At 39.0% G+C, this 17,902-nt stretch overlaps 1 pseudogene; it reads left to right on the top strand.

The window, feature by feature from the left end:
• Positions 1 to 17,902, top strand: part of LOC122362011 — a 53,831-nt pseudogene that overhangs the window by 22,573 nt on the left and 13,356 nt on the right.

Below are 17,902 nucleotides of genomic sequence, written 5' to 3'. Positions count from 1 at the left end.
AAATTAACTTTTGGTGGCAAAGCAGCTCTTGAGAACAGTTTCATTATTCGACAAAATGTATTTCGGGCTCGATTCAGTTTGGTTTATTAACAGTGCCGATGTTGCACAGTTAATCAATTATAAAACAAATAAAACTGTAAATCAGTTCTTCAGAAGACAATAGTTTCAGTTTAATGTTAATTCAACTCTGTTCAAATAATGAGTTTGAAATGCACTCAAAAAACTTTGATGATAAGGTTTGACTTTTTATTATTGCAAAGTAAACGTGAATTAAAATCTGTTTAAAATCAGATTACTCAAGTTAATTTAAGTTTGTTTGATTAGTGTAAAAGCTTTTTTATACTTAGTTTTGTGCCTTAAAATGGCATCTAGGTTAGAGTCATGTGACATAGACATTCAACTTTATCTCATTACAATAGTCAAATAATAAGGACTTAACACAAATACAGAATAATGTAAATGGCAAAATGTTGTCTCATTACATTTCACATGAATTATTATTAGAATATGTAGGGGTGCCAATAATTGTGTCCAACGTGTATTTGAGAAAAACATTTCTTTCACAATGATATTTCCCCCCATTTTAAATTCTTATTATCTAATGGAAGTCTTTTAATGAAATAAAAGATCAAAAGGATTGTCAATGGAGATTAATCTTCACAGCCTTCTTTGAGCATATTTTCCAAGGGTGCCAATATTTTTGCCCATGACTGTATCTGAGCCTTGAGGTGCTCATGGCCGTTTTACAAGCATATCTCAGAGTCAAACAAGTGGTTGGGTATAGAATGAAACTTCGTTTTGGAGAACGCAGTTAAACCAAGAGTTATCTGCTGAGCTGCTACAGCTGGTATAGCTATGTTTGTTTGTCTTTCGCAGAGAGTGACCATACGAATTGCAGTCCCAGCAGAACAAGCCCTTCCATGGAGAAGGACAACAACAACAACGATGATGAGTACGATAACTACGATTTAACTGGTGGCTAAATCCTTGCTTAACCTGGGCAAGATCGCAGAGGACGCCGCCACCGGGCCATGACCGAGTCCGAGATGAACAGCAACTCCTCAAACAGTGCGGAAGAGGAGGAAGAGGAGGAGGACGAGGACGAAGAAGACGAGGACGAAGATGAAGAAGATGAGGATGAGGAGGGCTCAAGGAAAGGTGAGCTGAGTCTAGATGTGAACAGTGATGTGGTAAGAGAGACTGTGGACTCTTTAAAGCTCCTGGCGCAGGGTCACGGAGTCACGCTCTCAGAAAACCTCCACGGAAAGCCGCTTTCATGATGACGGAGCGAGAACACGGACTGCGATCTGAACGGAAACGGATCCATGGGTAATGGACTCAGCAGTAACTGTGGTAAACCCACCGCTAATGGTCAGATGGCAGAGAAAAGTGACGAGGAAGTTTGTCTGAGCAGTTTGGAGTGTCTTCGCAACCAGTGCTTTGACTTGGCACGCAAGCTAAGCGAGACCAAACCAGCCGAGCGGCTCATCAGTAACCAGCAGGTAGGGATTTGAATTATTCACATTAACCCAGATAACTGGGAATGTTCTCAGACCTTTGGGGACGTTCTGGCAAAGTTCTCTCAAAGTTGTGAATAAGCGTTTCTGCCAGTTACATTAATAGAACGCTTATAAGTTCTAAAAATGTCCTTTATGTATCATCCAAGTGATGTTTATATATATATTCAGATGTTCCAACTACTTGAAACTAATTTTACCACAATGAGTTTTTCTTATATGCGCAAATAGCATTGTGTTACGGTTTCGATTGTGCCGACTCTTGTAGAGTTGCCATGTCCCCCTTTTTATAAGCATCTTTAGGCTTATTGTTTACTGTAAAGTGAGCCACTGTATGGAGTTCATGAAGTGGTTAGCTGCGGCTTATGATTTTTTTTTTTTTTTTTTTTTCACAAAATACAGCATTTAACCTTTTTAAGGTTTATTTTGGAGAGTGAGCGCGACTGTGAGAAAGTCCTGTATGCAAAATATGCAGACAAGTAAAGTATTGTGTACAGAACAGAACTTGATTGACACTGCGGTAACCCCAACAATATTCTGGCATATTCTTGCATGTTTGGTGTTTGCTATACTTGACCAAATTAATATTATATTGTGTTTTATTTACATTTGGAAGGCTGCTCAGCAGAGCGCTTTCTTTCAGTGTTGCCATGTCCACTTGTCTAAATCCAATGTCTTTGGCCTTGGGTCATATAGTGATCTAGTTTATGGAGTTGTTAAAGCAGACAGGCATGAATTGCATGTTTATTTCCAATATAAAGCATTTATTAGATTTGGGTTTTGTTGTTGTTGTTGTTCTTCTTCTTCTTCTTCTTTTGATCTGGCAACACAAATGAGTCAAGACTCATACCTTATTCTACGCTTTTCTTCTGCACAGAACAGAAGCACATCTCTGATGCATGTTTAAATACATCAGTATCAACAAGTTGTCAACTAGTTTGGTTCTGTATAAAAAAAATGGAGTTTTTGTAAATGCGGTTGCCAATACCTTCATTTTTAACTTGTAATTTGGATATTGGAGTTGGGAATGACCAGTACACAAGTCATAAAACCAAGATGAGCGAATGCAGTTGATAGCCGTTTTGTGAACACATAACACATAAAAGATGGATTTTGGATGGACTTATGTCCAAAGAAAGACAATAAAAACTTGTGTTGCTGGTCTGAGCCGCAATGTTGGATTCCAGGTTTGCTGGACTTCATCTAATTTGAGGAGGTGTCCCAGTAAAAAAGTTGAGAATTGACTTTCTGACTTCTGAGTGCAAATGGAATGCACTGCTAGGTTGGTTATAGAATATGAATTTAGCTGCCGTATATGTGGGCTGTAAATACTTAACAGATTAAACAAATTGCTTTTATTAGCGCTGTCATAGGATGAATACTGTAAAGTGCATCTAAAATAAATGTTTTTGGTAACAGTTTAGAATAGGAAACACTCACTATAAACAATTTTCTGCTTATGAATAGTTAGCTGTAGATGTAAAGTTTAGGTACTGTGTAGGATTAGGGATGAAGTAGGTGATGAAGAATAAAGCATTAATATGTGCTTAATTACTATTATTAAATGACTAGTTGTCTAGTAGTGTGCATGCTAATAAGCAACTAGTTTAGAGACTCCTAAAATGAAATGTTACCATTTTACTTCACGTAATATATGATTGTGTATTTTGTGTATACTTATTTTGAATATATTTTGAAAATATTTTCTTATATGTATTTATATTTATATTCATATAAGTTATATCAAAATGCATTTACTAAATATATACATGCATGTGTTTGCATTTATATGCAAAATAAATGTACACAGTACACACACATATAATGCATAAACTTACAGACACAGACACAGCAGTATTAATTGGTAAAAAGAATATTAAACCTAATTTTTAGTTAATTAAATGCATCTCTACCAGGAGATTCATCAGCTTTATCAAGAGGCCCAGCAGCAGCAGCAGCAGCAGCATCAGAGTCCTGAGGAGTCCCGCATCCTCGAGAGGAACTACTCTGACATGGTCAACCTGATGAAGCTTGAGGAGCAGCTCAGCCCACGCTCCAAGACTTTCTCCAGCTGCGCCGCAGAGCACAAGGGCTTCCAGGACTGCGACGAAGACACCACCTCCGTCACGTCGGACCGCTCAGAGGACGTTTTCGACATGACCAAAGGCAACCTGTCGCTGCTGGAGAAGGCCATAGCGCTGGAAACGGAGCGGACCAAAGCTTTATGGAAAAATGGCTTCAGAAGCAGTCAGGAGAGATAGACTGCACTTGCATGAGGATGGTTTGAGGCACAGCTATGCGGAGGAGCGGAAGGCACGTCTGCACCACGATGGCCTAAAGAAGCCCTACTACCTTAAAGGTAACACACATCCAGCTCTTGAATTTATTCGGCTTAAGAGTTTGGGGGCATCTTGCCTTCACTCTTCTGCTTTATTAAGACTAAAAATGTATAGCTCGGTATTCTTTCTAAAACGTAAAGATATTCAACATACAATATATCTGTATTTTGTATTTGCTCTTGCCCCAAACCCATGAAAAAGACAAGATTTGCATAAAGTATCCAACAATAAAAATAATAGTTTGGTGCACTACTAAAGCAAGTTCTGTGAATTAGAATTAAAAGAATTAAAATGATTACTTTCCCTATACACTCCAAAACTTGATCAGAAGCAATATATATCACATATTTATGAATTGTCTGTACTGTGCAATGAATATTTGATTTACATCATCTATACAATATTTGATTTCATAAAAACATTGCTTATTCCTCTAATGTTTGCTTAGCTTTTCTTCACTATTCGTCTTGAAGAGTAAGGCTGTTGATCTTTTTGTCAACGGTTTGTCTCACGAACACCTCGAATATCAATAAATAAAATAAGCCACGCGCATCCAAACGATATTTAAGAGAATAGTACCATTTCGGTTTGTAACACGCTAAATTTCAGCCTTTTGAGATTGAGTATGAATTCGTGTTTGGGGCGTTCTGCTCCTTTAATAATAAAATGATATCGCGCCACTCCTCTAACGTCCCAGAGCAGATAGGTCAGCTGAAGTGGATAGGTTCAGTGCTCTTCTGCGTCTTTTCTCTGAGAGGGGATCCCGCTACTGACCCCGGGACAAGCTTTCTCAAACATCTCCGTGCCTGCAGTGCAAACAGCAGTGACTTAATGTTGTTCAAACAGGCCGGCCCGGCCACATCACAGGCTAAGCTTGTCAGGCATAAGTAATGGCGATCTGCACGGCCGGAGAACAGCAAATCTCATCCCAGGGACACAGTCTGTGCTCACGCTGCCTATTTATAAACCCTGAGAGGAGCTCTGCTTGGAAATATAGCCGTGGCACTGAAGAAACAGAGAAATTAGTCAGTGCTGCGTATTCAATGCAATTCCTGCTTTATTTCTATTTCCCCAGGACAGAGGAGCCAGACATATATCATGATTATTATTAAAATAACTTTGCTGGGCCAAAAATGATGGCGGTGATGGACGCTATACTGTATGAAGGTTTGTAGTTAAGACTGCTGAAGTCAAGACCAAGTCTGAGGCCGAGACCAGACTACAACTTTGAAGGTTGAGATCGAGACCGAGGCTCTTCTCTAATTAAGCCGATAGATCTACATTTGCTGCCTGAGAAACATCTTGATAAAATAACAAATCATTGCAGAGGTGCATTTTCCTTTAGTTTCTATAAGCAAAGAAATTTAAAACAAGTGAGCCGAAATTAACTGAAGCATCCTCATTCGACGAAATTTTGACGTTTTACAATAAGAGCATGTGAAACCAAAATAAATCGATGAATCACAGAATCATTTATTATGTGTTTGTTTGGAACAATCTGTCTGATAAGTCACTTAATATTAACTAACAGATAACAGATATCTTGCTTTTTTGATATTCTTAATAATATAATATAAATCGCAAAATAAAAGTACTTTTTTGCAATCACATCTTGAATTTAGTGGGAATTTGCATTCATTTTGGTGCCGTATGCGACGCAGTCCCGTTTAAGGGTGCAGGATATAACATTGACAGCTAGTGGTTGAAACGGGTATTACAGGACAACTTCAGAATACTGGAGAGAGTTGTTTCTCTCTCCTCTCAGATTCAGTGCTCACACGGGCTGCCAGATTGACACACACACCAGGAACAAATACATTTGACAATGGAAGGCGACTGGTTTAACACTGTAAGCTGATTTATCTGCGCCTGGTCATAGAGTTTTAAGATGGATGCTGAGGCTTTTTATGTCAGGTTGAATGTGTGATCAGGCAACCACAGCCATACCGACACAGGACGTACATTTCAAAGTTAAATAACTCCTTTGCACCTTTGTACTACAGCAACAAATTAAACCAAAATCAAGATACTGATTTCATTTAAACTGGGAACTTTTACATCCAGTCACAGTAAGGATGTTAACAAATAAATCAGACATCTCTGTAGTTGAAAAAGCAGTCTTATTCTGAGTAAAGAGTACGCATGCGGTGGATACCAAGACCTTCAAAAATACTTTCGAGACCGAGAGCGGTAAAATGATGTCTAAAGTGTCATTTTTGGGGGAACAAACCCTGAAAACCCCATGAGAACCTTCATCTGCCGTTCTCCAGATGAGGAAAGGCTGACAGCATGCTTGAAAGGACGTTTGGCCAGCTGCAGGCGATGGATACACACTCTCTCTAATGGCAGAATAATGAGAGACGCTTGGCCATTACGCCGCGATAACATCTCGCTGCGCAGAGATAGCAGCAGACGCCGCTTTACCAGGGGCATTATGATTTATAAAAGTGTGGAGGCCTGACAGTTATGGAAGGAGCTCTTCCTTAAAGAAGGCACGAGGCGGAGATGGAAATTGAACAGTATCAGTATGACCGATAACAAACGACAGGACCACTGACTGCACATTAATTATCCACAGACGCTATGGTAATGGGGGCCATTTGCTATGCAAAGCATGGCTTGTCCGGAGCCACAATCAATATCCAGCACTTTCTAATATGTATTCCGCTGGTCGCTCGACTGTTCTCTCTCCCTCTCATTTGTTTTGAAATGACTGCGTAAGTAGTCCGAGGATTCAGGCTTTATTAGACGGTTAGAATTTTAAAGAAGCCATGCCCAAAGGTGAATCTCACAGCACCTGTCAAGAACATGTCTCTCTTACATTAACAGTATTAAAACATAGCCTTGTGAAAAAGAAATCCTGCTTTATTTTAGATGGCTTTAAATGCTTACATCAATTGCAAAACACTTGTGCTACTATTGAGGTGGGATACGGGATACTTTAAGGTCAGGGAAAGGCTTGGTGGTGTTTTTGAAAAAAGTTTTCGAATTTTTTATTTTCCGCTTGTCTTTGTACATGATGCAACTATAGAACAGTCAAGTTTTCAATAGGAAAATATCAAAACTCTTTAGTCGCTTTTGAGCGTGATGCTAACGGTCTAATCCGATTCAATGAGCTATGCTAAGCTGCAGCTAAAAGTGCTACCATCAGGAGTTTGAAAATGTGTCTATTTTTAAAAAAAGTGGCATGTTCCTTTAAGATGCATGGGTGTGTCAGTTATTATAGATGTAATTACATGCAGGCGCTTTAATATGTAAAAGCATTTATGTGCATGGTGCATTGTATGAAATTATTAATTTAAATGTAAGAACATTTAAGAACATCATGGTTCTAATATAAATTGGTTCTAATATAAAACACAACACCTAATGTAAAGTGGGACTTAAAGATCTTTACAGTATTTAATGTGCACTTATACTGTACTCTTTTTTTAAATACTACTCAACTGTTCTTACAATATATGTGTATCATGTATGCAATCTGGACGTGCTACATTTGTCGTGGTCGCTTTCAAGCAAGCTTAAAAGTCAAGTTGTGTCGCTTCACTGCCATTCATAAATCCCATGCCACGGCCTCGCGGATTTGCAAAGCGCCCAGTGGATCTGCAGGACTTTGCTGGGGTTTTTTGAACACAGTTTTATGAATAGGATGTTCAGATACAGTACTCTGTTCACGCCGCCAGCTATACTGTAAACACACGCCAAATTCAGATACCACCAACAACTTAAAACACCTCACGCCCTCATTCCGATGACTTTTCCTGAAAACACACGCCTAAATGTGTAAAAACGACTACTGAATTCAGATTCGAGCTTGGTAGCTTTGCAGGTTTCCCGTGATATTCAGTCGGATTCGCTGCGTATGCTTGCTACCAATTGCAAAACTCAGTAGTTGTTGCTTAAAGTACACATTTCAAACATTTGAGTAGCTCTGCCATCTATTTTCAATCTCACCAAAATTGAGCCCGCTGTCTCTCACGACGATCGCTATTCCTGTCTGTTGTGAGCTTGCTTCGACATAGGAGGCAACATATGATGCCCGCTACCGAAGTTACGCCATCCTTAAAATTTTAATCAGTGGTAACAGTAGCATTCTCACTCGCTCTCTGTGCTCTCTTTTGTTTGAAACACAGCCAATAGTCCTGGATAGGTATCTGGAGGAGACGCCCTCTTCAGTCAATACACGGATCCAGGATGCTAACGCGCAACAAGGACAAAAGATCACAAACTACACTGCCGCTCAAATTTCAATTTAAAATAACTGTTTTCTTTTGTAACATATTGTACAATGCAGTTCATTCAGATAATGCAGAGATGAATTTTTTACATCATGATCCTTTGAAATCATGAACATTTCAAAAGCATCTATAACCATCTTAGATTAATTGAAAGAACAGCATTTATTCAAACTGTATATTTTTACTGTATATTTTACTGTATAAAACTAATGTAATTTCTACATTAAGTTTTTTGTTTAACTTAAAAATACATTTTTACTGTAATTTTACTGTAGCTTACTGTAAATATATTTTAATGTAATTGTGTGTTACGCTTACAATGATTGAATTGAGTTTATTAATACTGCTGTTCCGCTTTCATGCCCCGAGAACGCCACGATTACAATCATTTTCAGGTGTATAGCAGCAAAACAACAACTGTAGAAACAATCCTCAAATATAATTTGATCAAAAACGGAAGGCTTATTATTTTTGGAAGGTCAAATCTAAATAAACGGTGGCACATTTGTAGATATTTGTTTGTTTGATGTATTGTTGTAATCATTGTGGTATTTCGCAGCTCCTGGGCAGAATGAAACTTTATTAGAGCCCTTAAAAATGTGTTTATAAGCAATTGAATCAGATCAGCAATTAATCGCTTATACGTGTGTGTGTGTGTGTGTGTGTGTGTGTGTGTTCAGAGTCTTCACGGTCGGGGAAAAAAGAGAGCCGGTGTCCAACACCTGGGTGTGACGGCACAGGTCATGTGACGGGTTTGTACCCGCACCATCGCAGCCTGTCTGGATGCCCTCATAAAGACAGAGTCCCGCCAGAAAGTAAGCACTTCACTCGCTCTTTCGCCACACGTGCTTGCATTCGCCCCTTAAACCTTTACTATTTTTCACGCTGGCATTTATGAAAAGAGGTCACGATCATCGGTCGACTGTGTGTCTGTGTGTTTGTACGTGGCCCCGGCTCTTCAGTTCATTCTGCATGCCGTCCTCCTCAACATACACACACACACACACACACACTTCTGTACAACTTTTTTGACCACGCTCCCATTGCAATTTCAGCAATAATTGGAAATTTAAAATGCAGCTTACTCCGAATTCAAACACTTGCCTTATTAAACTCTTCCTTTTTCTGTTGATTGTATGACATTTATGTCGTCCCTGAACGTAATTGGATCTGAAGATATATCGTATGCACGTGGCCGCATCGCGAACAGGAATGACCCATCTACCTCTTCCAGCTCACGAAAACGCTCTCGCAGCGAGGAGCAGTCGCCGCAATATCAGACGCGTGAATGCGCTTTTTTTATTGTTTCTGCTGATAATTACGACGCTATCTTATTGGAGGCCAGTTTAATAAGCTGGTTAGATTTCTCATTTGTTTTAGATGCTCAATTAAATCCAGCTGAATAAACTGTGCAATAATTATAATCTGATGAAAGAGTTACAGGCGGGAAGATTTTCTTCTCATTCACCTTGAGCGAACCTCTTTGCGCGATTCATTAAAATGTGATGCAACAATTGCGTGCGCGTTTATTCACCAATAACCAGATGGCAAATCAAACTAACTGATGGCTTTGACTACAGACTGGAATTAGTTAACACAAAGATTTGCTTTAAAGTGTCCAGATGGCAAGACAGTTTATGAGCTGGCACGCGCAAGGGCGCTTTAGATGGCCATCACTTTCGGTGGATCAGACACACGACACACGCTAGTCGTAAGGGTGACTTAGTGGCCGTTTCTTTCTTTAGTATCCTGTTCGTATTTTTTGTCGCCTTGCATCATTAAATCAGTATTGTTGGAGTTTTAATTATTTCGTTACTAATAGTTTCCACATACGAGATGATAGAGGTGGTCTGTCCGTAAACACTAAGACATTTGAACTTTATTTTAAACGAGACGCTAAAATAGAACATGCTAAATGATACGATATAAATATGAAAAATGTGCGTTACTGAAAAAATGACATTCACTACAAATAATACATGTTTTGCATTAAGAAATCGAATTTGAGCAGCAGAATTCAGCTATATGTGGTCAAACTAATTGGTTTTTAAATGGTAAAGGTTTGTGTTCCCAGCATGCACTGCAGCATGATTAAATCATGCACTTACTGTGATAGTTCTTGCTTGCTGTTTGCTAACTTTTGTTTAACCTTAATAGTTGCTTTGCGCGCATATTTTTCAAATCGTCATTCTTGAGATTCTGTGCTTCCTGATTTTTTTGCTTTGATGGTGAAGAAAGAAAATCGTGAGTGCCATTAAGTGTCTTAGAAATATATGGATAGCTGATGTATGTATCCTAGTATTAATGCATCCTATGGTGTGACAGAAAAACAACAACAAAAAAAAACTCTCATGCTATTTGGAATTGTAAAAATTATTCGCTTTTATGTTATTTGTGTGTTAAGATTATTACTAGGTCGCACTTATAGGACACAAAGCTATCCATGTATAAACGTGTGTGTGTGTTAATAATTAAATATTTGCCGCGAACAAGTTGGTTTTGAGGCATTTTAAATTTCGTAAGCAAAACCAATTAAATTATTTAAAGGCATAGTTCACCAAAACAATACAAATTCTGTGATCATGTAGTCACCTTCATGTTATTTCAAACCTTCTCTGATAAGCGCGGTTGACAATACTCACTGGCTACACAAAAATAGATAAATAATAATAATGATGGTAGAAAAATATGGATGTCAATGGCTACCGTCAAATGACCGACTGGCGAAATATTTTCTCTTGTGTTCAGAGGAAGAAAGAAACTCATACAAGGGTGAGTAAATGATGGCAGAATTTTTAAATGTTACTTTTTAACGACTTTAATGGTCGATGGTTAAGAGAATGTGAAAATCCGAATGAATCAAGGTTACGCTTGAATCTGTCACCTTACGAACCTTAAACTGTTGTACTCGCCGAGACACGTGTCTCAGTCGGTGGAGGTAGCGGATGCTGCCTGGAGCTCGTAATGAACATGTCAGAGTATGCTTGAAGATGAGGTGAAGGATTAAGGAGCTGATAATGATGAAGATGAGCAGCGAAGAGCGCCGGTCTGCTCGCCCGGCCCATGCTCTCTGCCCCGCTCCGCGCCCTAATGAACTGTAATCTAATTGCTGTCTGCAGGGAGTTTAGACGGTCGTGGACAGGGAGACAAAGGCATGTACGGATGAATAATAGAGTTTGGGATCAGAGAGAGGCAGTGTTTGGCGGTGATTTCATTGATTGCTGACGGTGTGTCTACTGCGAATGAAAGACGAATGCGGAGCTGAGACAGTCACGGCGGACGACTGGGAGCATGAGCTAACGTTCAGCTAGTGAGGAGAACGCAATCACGTCAAAGCTCTCGTGACGGCGTCGTTTGCATCACTGTTCAAGCCAGCAGCAGGAAATCCAATTAAACAACAAACAAAAGACTAGACTAGAACTGTCGAAGTTCTTTAGCTTTTAGGTAAAGGTGTAGTGAGGTATGGCTTTAGGCGTTAACCATTACTGTTATTTGCTAAGCATTATAAAATATTAAGTTCATGAAATTGATTTTACTTCATTTTCGGTTCATTTCGAGTACATTTCGATATAATGTGATACTAAAATCAGCATACTAGCAGTATATCAGCATGCGCGCTAACTCGCCTAAGTTGCTAAACGTTGTGTATGCGACACTTGAGCTGAACAACTCACTGTACTATATAGTGTTTAGTGTGTATAGTGTTAGTTTGCTAAGTCGTATACAGTACTTGTAGCCCACTTTTAGTTTACGAAAGTAGACTTCAATATGCTTTCAGTAGACTACTGCAAGTAGGTTTTGAGCGCATACTATTTTACTATTATTGATTCTACTAGGTTCCTATTTATGCATTGATTTTTATTTTTATATACCTAACTATACCTTTATTCTATGGTAAGAATAGAACGATTTATAGTAGTGTATATATATATAGTAGAGTAAAACAGAACAGAACAGAATAGAATAGAGTAGAATGGAATAGAATGTTGTCTGTCGCCGTGATGGAGCATGTGCATGCCACTGTTCTTTCATTGTCAGTCGCGTGTGCATGCCGCTGTTTGCTGTGTGTGTTCCGAGCTGTATGGTGATAATGACGAGTGTTTCACCAATGTAGATGACTAACTGTGGGCCTCTAACTCCTAATCTTCCACCCTGTTTCTCTTACCTGCTGTCAAGTTCTTGCAATGTATGAAAATGTTCTAGAGTGCTCCTACGCCTGGCTGCACGGTCAGGGTCACGTCTAACAGCAACAGGAACTCTCACAGGAGGTGAGTTCCTCTCCGTCTGGATGAGGGAAACGCTTCTGTGTTCATTCTTAACATCTTTATTTACCATGTCAGACATCACAGCGCCGACTGCTTCTTCACTTCCCCCCAGCAAATCTTTCGGGTTCACCTTTGGTTTCTGGTGGTTTCTGAAAGAACGAACTTTTAGTTAAGGTTCTTAAATATTAAATGAATTTTATCTATTTGTTTTTACATCAAAATGCTGCTTAAATTTGCAGAGGTTACAAGTAAGCTCCACTGTCTGAGGCGTATTAATAATTCATCCGAACCCTAACCTTTACTTCAGTCCTGACTGAAGCTGCAGTACTTCTGATTACAAATCACATGATGAAAATTGTAGTTACTAATGTAATCTTACATCTTAATGTGTTTTAGTTAATCTAATCAGAGTACTTTGATTACATTTACATAACTTTTAAGTAATCACAATTACCTTCATCACTTTTGTATAGCAATGTCTTGTATAGAATTAATTTAAATATATATTTACATTTACATATATATACAAGAGAAAAACATTCCATTCTGCTTTTTCAACAACATGAAGTACATTAACCGCCACATTACATCTGGGTTTCCCAAATACGGAAACAGCTGCAGGTGCTTCACCAATTAATGATAAACTGATGCTTAAACTATAAAAATGTAAATAAATATATTAGGTAGGTTATATTAGGTGGCCTTAACTACTATGTAATAAGTAAATTGAAATAAATAATTATTATTGTACTTATTGTGTATATACATGATTTTACATTGTACTTATATTTTTAAAAATACCTGTATGTAGTTTGTAATTCATATTTATGATTATATTAATAATATTAATTATGACAATGTTAATTGTATTTATAATTATATAAACCTAAACCTGTCCTTAACCTCACTCAGATCCACCTCAATAGCAGCAAAAAGTGTTTTTCAATATAACGTGAACACAATAAGTACATTGTTCTCTCATTTTTGGTGTAAGTACATATTAGTTAAGGCCACCTGATATAAAGTGTGACCAAAATAAATTAGAATTTATTAATTTGTATTATATTTTATTTTTTTATCTGCACATTGATGTAAAAGAGAAATATATATATATATATATATATTTTTTTTTTTTTTTTTTTTTTTAATTATTATTATCTTTTTTTTTATATACGTGAATCCAAAATCTAAGAAAATGTTTTTTTAGCTCCAGTCAGTTAAGTTTAGTTGAATGACTAATGGCTAAAGTTCATTCATTATGAAACAGGTTTGATTCAGCAATAAGCAGCTCTGCTCAATCTACCGTGCTGTTACTCAGCTCGAGTCGTTCAGTGAGTCAGTGTTGATTCAGTTACATGTACTGTGCAGGACTGCCTCTTTTTCTCAAAAATGTGCCGGACGTGGATGTGCTTTTGGGAAACCGGTTTGGAAAGAAAGACTTTGATGTCGCTACGGCGCCTACGCCGAGGACTGTGTTAATATATCGAATAGATTGGCAACGCTGAAATATAGAGTTCTATCGAACGCGCATCGCTCGAGCGGCTTTCAAGAAGGCTTTGTGTTTGTAGAGGGCTGATGAAATGGTTGATGCAGTAATGCTCTCAGCAGCTGCCAGCGGAGCGTCAGCCATTAGCACCTCACTGACACCTCACCGGGGAGACGGCCCGCTTCCAGACGCGCCACCACAGACCCCTGAACCACACACACACCTCCACACTCGCAAGAGCGAGATTACATTTCCACGGACCCAATAGAAACCTGGCAGCTTGCTTCATGTCACCTAACACACACACACACACACACACACACCTTCAGCTTCTGTCTCTAAGATTATAGCACTACCTAGAGGAACATTGCATTGCTCTCAGTTTACTCTTTTATTTACTGGCTGAAAATTCAGTTTATCGGATCCCAATGACATATTTTTTTTCAGAAAAGAGAATATGTGCTTTAAGTAATAATAAAAAGCCAATATGTTAATAATAGGCATGCTGTTAAGCATACTATGATACCATACTAAAGTGTTATTAATAATAGCAAAAATCTGAAGCTTGAAGCTTGCACTGAAGCTTGTGAGAAATACATATCTAGTTGTTTTGTTTGCAATCTAAATAAAGGGCTAGTTGGTCAACCAAACTCTTAAGTCACGGTTTTAACATAGAGGTTCATGTTACACAATACCAACCTTAATTTGATGTAGTCTGGGTCTTGTTTTCTGGGTCTAGGTTTGCTGAAGTGCCCAATCAAAGTTTAGCAAATCACAGGCTAATTTCAACCGAAAGTTACATAGTTGAAACAAAAAGTGTTTTCTATTGCCTTTTTCTCAGATCTGCGAGGCAGTAGAGTTTCAGTGCAAGCGGATTATAAGAGATGCATAGCAGTGATGGGTCTAATATGCTGAGAAATTCACTTGTCACATGTTTTCGTGTCTTTTTAAAGACGTGCTTCTGATATTTCTCTCTGTCCGTCCAGCCTGTCAGGCTGTCCGATAGCGGCTGCAGAGAAACTGGCAAAGCCCATGCAGAGAACATCAGTCATGTGATGGAGGCAAATCCAACCAGGGTTCAGATCGTGTGCTCAGGTAACTGCTCCTCACTGCACCAGATCGAGCTGTGAATTTGCCTCTTAAAGGAACACTCCACTTTTTTTGGAAACAGGCTCATTCTTCAACTCCCCCGGAGTTAATGGGTTGATTTACCGTTTTGAAATCCATTCAGCCGCTTCTGTTTGAGATAGCACTTTTAGCATAGTTAGCATAGATCATTGAATCCTATTAGACCAGTAGCATCGTGTTCAAAAATGACCAAAGAGCTTTGACTGGTCTAATCGATTCAATGATCTATGCTAAGCTATGCTAAAAGTGCTAGACTCTGAGATTGGCTGAATGGATTCATAAACAGTAAAACTCAACTTATTAACTCTGGGGCAGTTGGAGAACGAGCCTATCCAAAAAGTGGAGTTTTCCTTAACTGTAACTGAGTATCTTAAAAACCAGACGACAATTTGCTTTGAATTTTCTGTGCACGTTCATGAAACAGAATGCATAGTATGGATGTAGTCATGTGATACACCATGAACCGCTGGCTGTATCTGTTCCAGGCCCATGTGCTTCGGCCAAACAGCTGGAGATCCCACAGCACGGCTATAAAAACAACGCGCGCTCACTTCAACCTTCACGATCCAACCTGGCCAAAGAGTTAGAGAAGTATCAAAACCAGCTTCACTACAACAGCTATGACAGCACCAACGCCTACAGCAAACGGCACGCTGCTGCACCCAAACTCCACAGTCGAGACTCACTGCCCAAAACTGACGGTGAGACCTCAGCATCACTGCGCTATGATAGCTAATCAATCATACTAATATGACGATTTGGTGCTCGCTGATGATTAATGAGCAATTTCTAATATTAGTTCTTATTACCTTGTTATAGTTCAAAACAGTTGCACTATTTCATATTTTTTGACAATTAAATTTATGTGAGCCATTTTTGTAATTTTGACCAACAGTCTGGCCACAATTGGTTACTTTTGACCAACAGTCTGAAAACCCTGAAAGACCTTCAACCAAATCCATTGAATATAATTTTATTTCTACACCAGATGCTAAAGGCCAAGTGTGTGACGATTTATTTAATTTTATTTAATTTATTAGTTAATTTAATTTAATGTAATTTAATTATTTAATTTTTATTTTAGTGTCAGGAACTATTTATTTTTATTTGTTTTGTCATTTTTATAGTTTTTTAATGTCTACAGATTTTAAATTTTTCATTAAATTTTTTTTTTTAGTTTTAGTTATTTTAGTCTGTCAAGTTAAATTAGGAAAACAAGAAATGGTAACTCGACAAAAAGTAGAGAAAACTATAAAAGTCCATAACCCTGGCAGTTAGTTATTATTAGCGTAAGTAAAGTTGAAGTTATCTATAACACACAGCAGAGGAATCCACAGATGTAGATCTATGATCTAATATTTCTCATATTTATATTATTATGTCCAGTATGTCCATGTCTTAAGCATCCAAATGCTTTTTGTAGCCTTTATATATATACATAATCATTATCATGAAACAAACGATGACAGCATGAAGGTCTGAGAAACTATAATGCTTGGTGAGGAACTAAACCCCTGTTAGGAACAGCCTGCGAGATATTCCTCCACTGTATTTCTGAGGTGCTGGAAATGTATGGAAATGATCCGGGGCAGATGCATTGCGAATGAGGTTTGAGTAGCAAATCACAAGTCTGATTTAGGGCTGCTGCTAATTGCAATTCTGTGCGTAAGACTGTGAGATCCCGGCCATGCTTTTAAATGACCAGACTGGAGGGAGAAAGATAGAGGAAAGGAAGGCTGCAGAAGAGAGAGAGAGCGCAGCGATGGCAGCAGGACGCCCGTGGGAGATGTCACTTGGATGCCCAGCTGGTGGTTGTGGCTCATTGTGCCTTTTGTCAAACTGGCGTGGAGTGAGTGTCTCTCCGTCTTCACCACATCCCGACACCCCCTCAACACCCTCCCATCGCTTAAAATCTCCCAGTAATAATCAAAATCATCATAATAGTAAACATGGGATTCGACTACTTTGTTGACTTACGGTGCACTAGACAGTAGTACCTTTGTGTAAAAAAACATAAAAAGATAAAACAAAAATCATTAGAGTTTCTAGTAGTCAAATTTCATGCTTAATCTAGTGTGTTACTGTACCAAGTGTTTAAAGTTTCCCATGTGCACGTGCTTTGAGTTAGTTCCCTGTTCCTAAGCTGTTATACAAGGTATAGCTGCCATAGAAACTACGTGGCATAACTTTATTTTTTAAATATAGCTGGCTACAAAGACACTCTGTTTCACCGAGACAGGATCAACCTCAACGGGTTAGGTAGAAAAAATAACCCAGTGTTAAAAGACTCAAAGACTTGGGTAAAACCATTAAAAACCATCCAACAAAATAACCGGCATTTTTAGAGTGTGTTTATATGTACTTGCTTTTAATTGTGAGACGGAAACGCAGAGCTGAAGTAAAGATTTGTCCCATCCGCTTGCCACATAGTTCTCATGTTTAAAAGCACGCCTGTGTCTCCCCGCAGTGAAGCGCTACTGCAAGAGCTCCAGTTCGGCGGAGCAGCACCACCAGCAGCTACGGGCCCAGCAGCAGCAGCCTGAGCTGTGGAGGAGGAGGAGGAGCGCGAGGAGGAGAGAGCAGCGCCAGCAGCACCTGCAGCAAGAGCAGCAGCTTGGTTGCACTACACAGCACGACATGACGACATGCGGCGCACATGGTTGCTACCGCCATCCTCAACCTCCACCCGCTGCAGGAGATGCCCCAGAGCCTGAGCGGAAACCCCTGGAGATCTGCACAACAGGTACACACCAGTCACAGTATGGAGCTCAGGCTTCATCATTGCACCTTACCTTGTTACGCCGCCGTAGTTTTATTTATTTTTAAGCAAAATATGCTTGCTGGCGTAAATTACGGAATAATTAAAAACGCAGATTCATTCTCTCTGACAGCAGGGGCAGGTCGGCTAAGCGATTAATGGAGGCTTCCA

This window comes from Puntigrus tetrazona, chromosome 17 (genome assembly GCF_018831695.1).
Source record: "Puntigrus tetrazona isolate hp1 chromosome 17, ASM1883169v1, whole genome shotgun sequence".
Taxonomy (NCBI): domain Eukaryota; kingdom Metazoa; phylum Chordata; class Actinopteri; order Cypriniformes; family Cyprinidae; genus Puntigrus; species Puntigrus tetrazona.
This window is presented reverse-complemented; position numbering and strand designations above follow the sequence as displayed.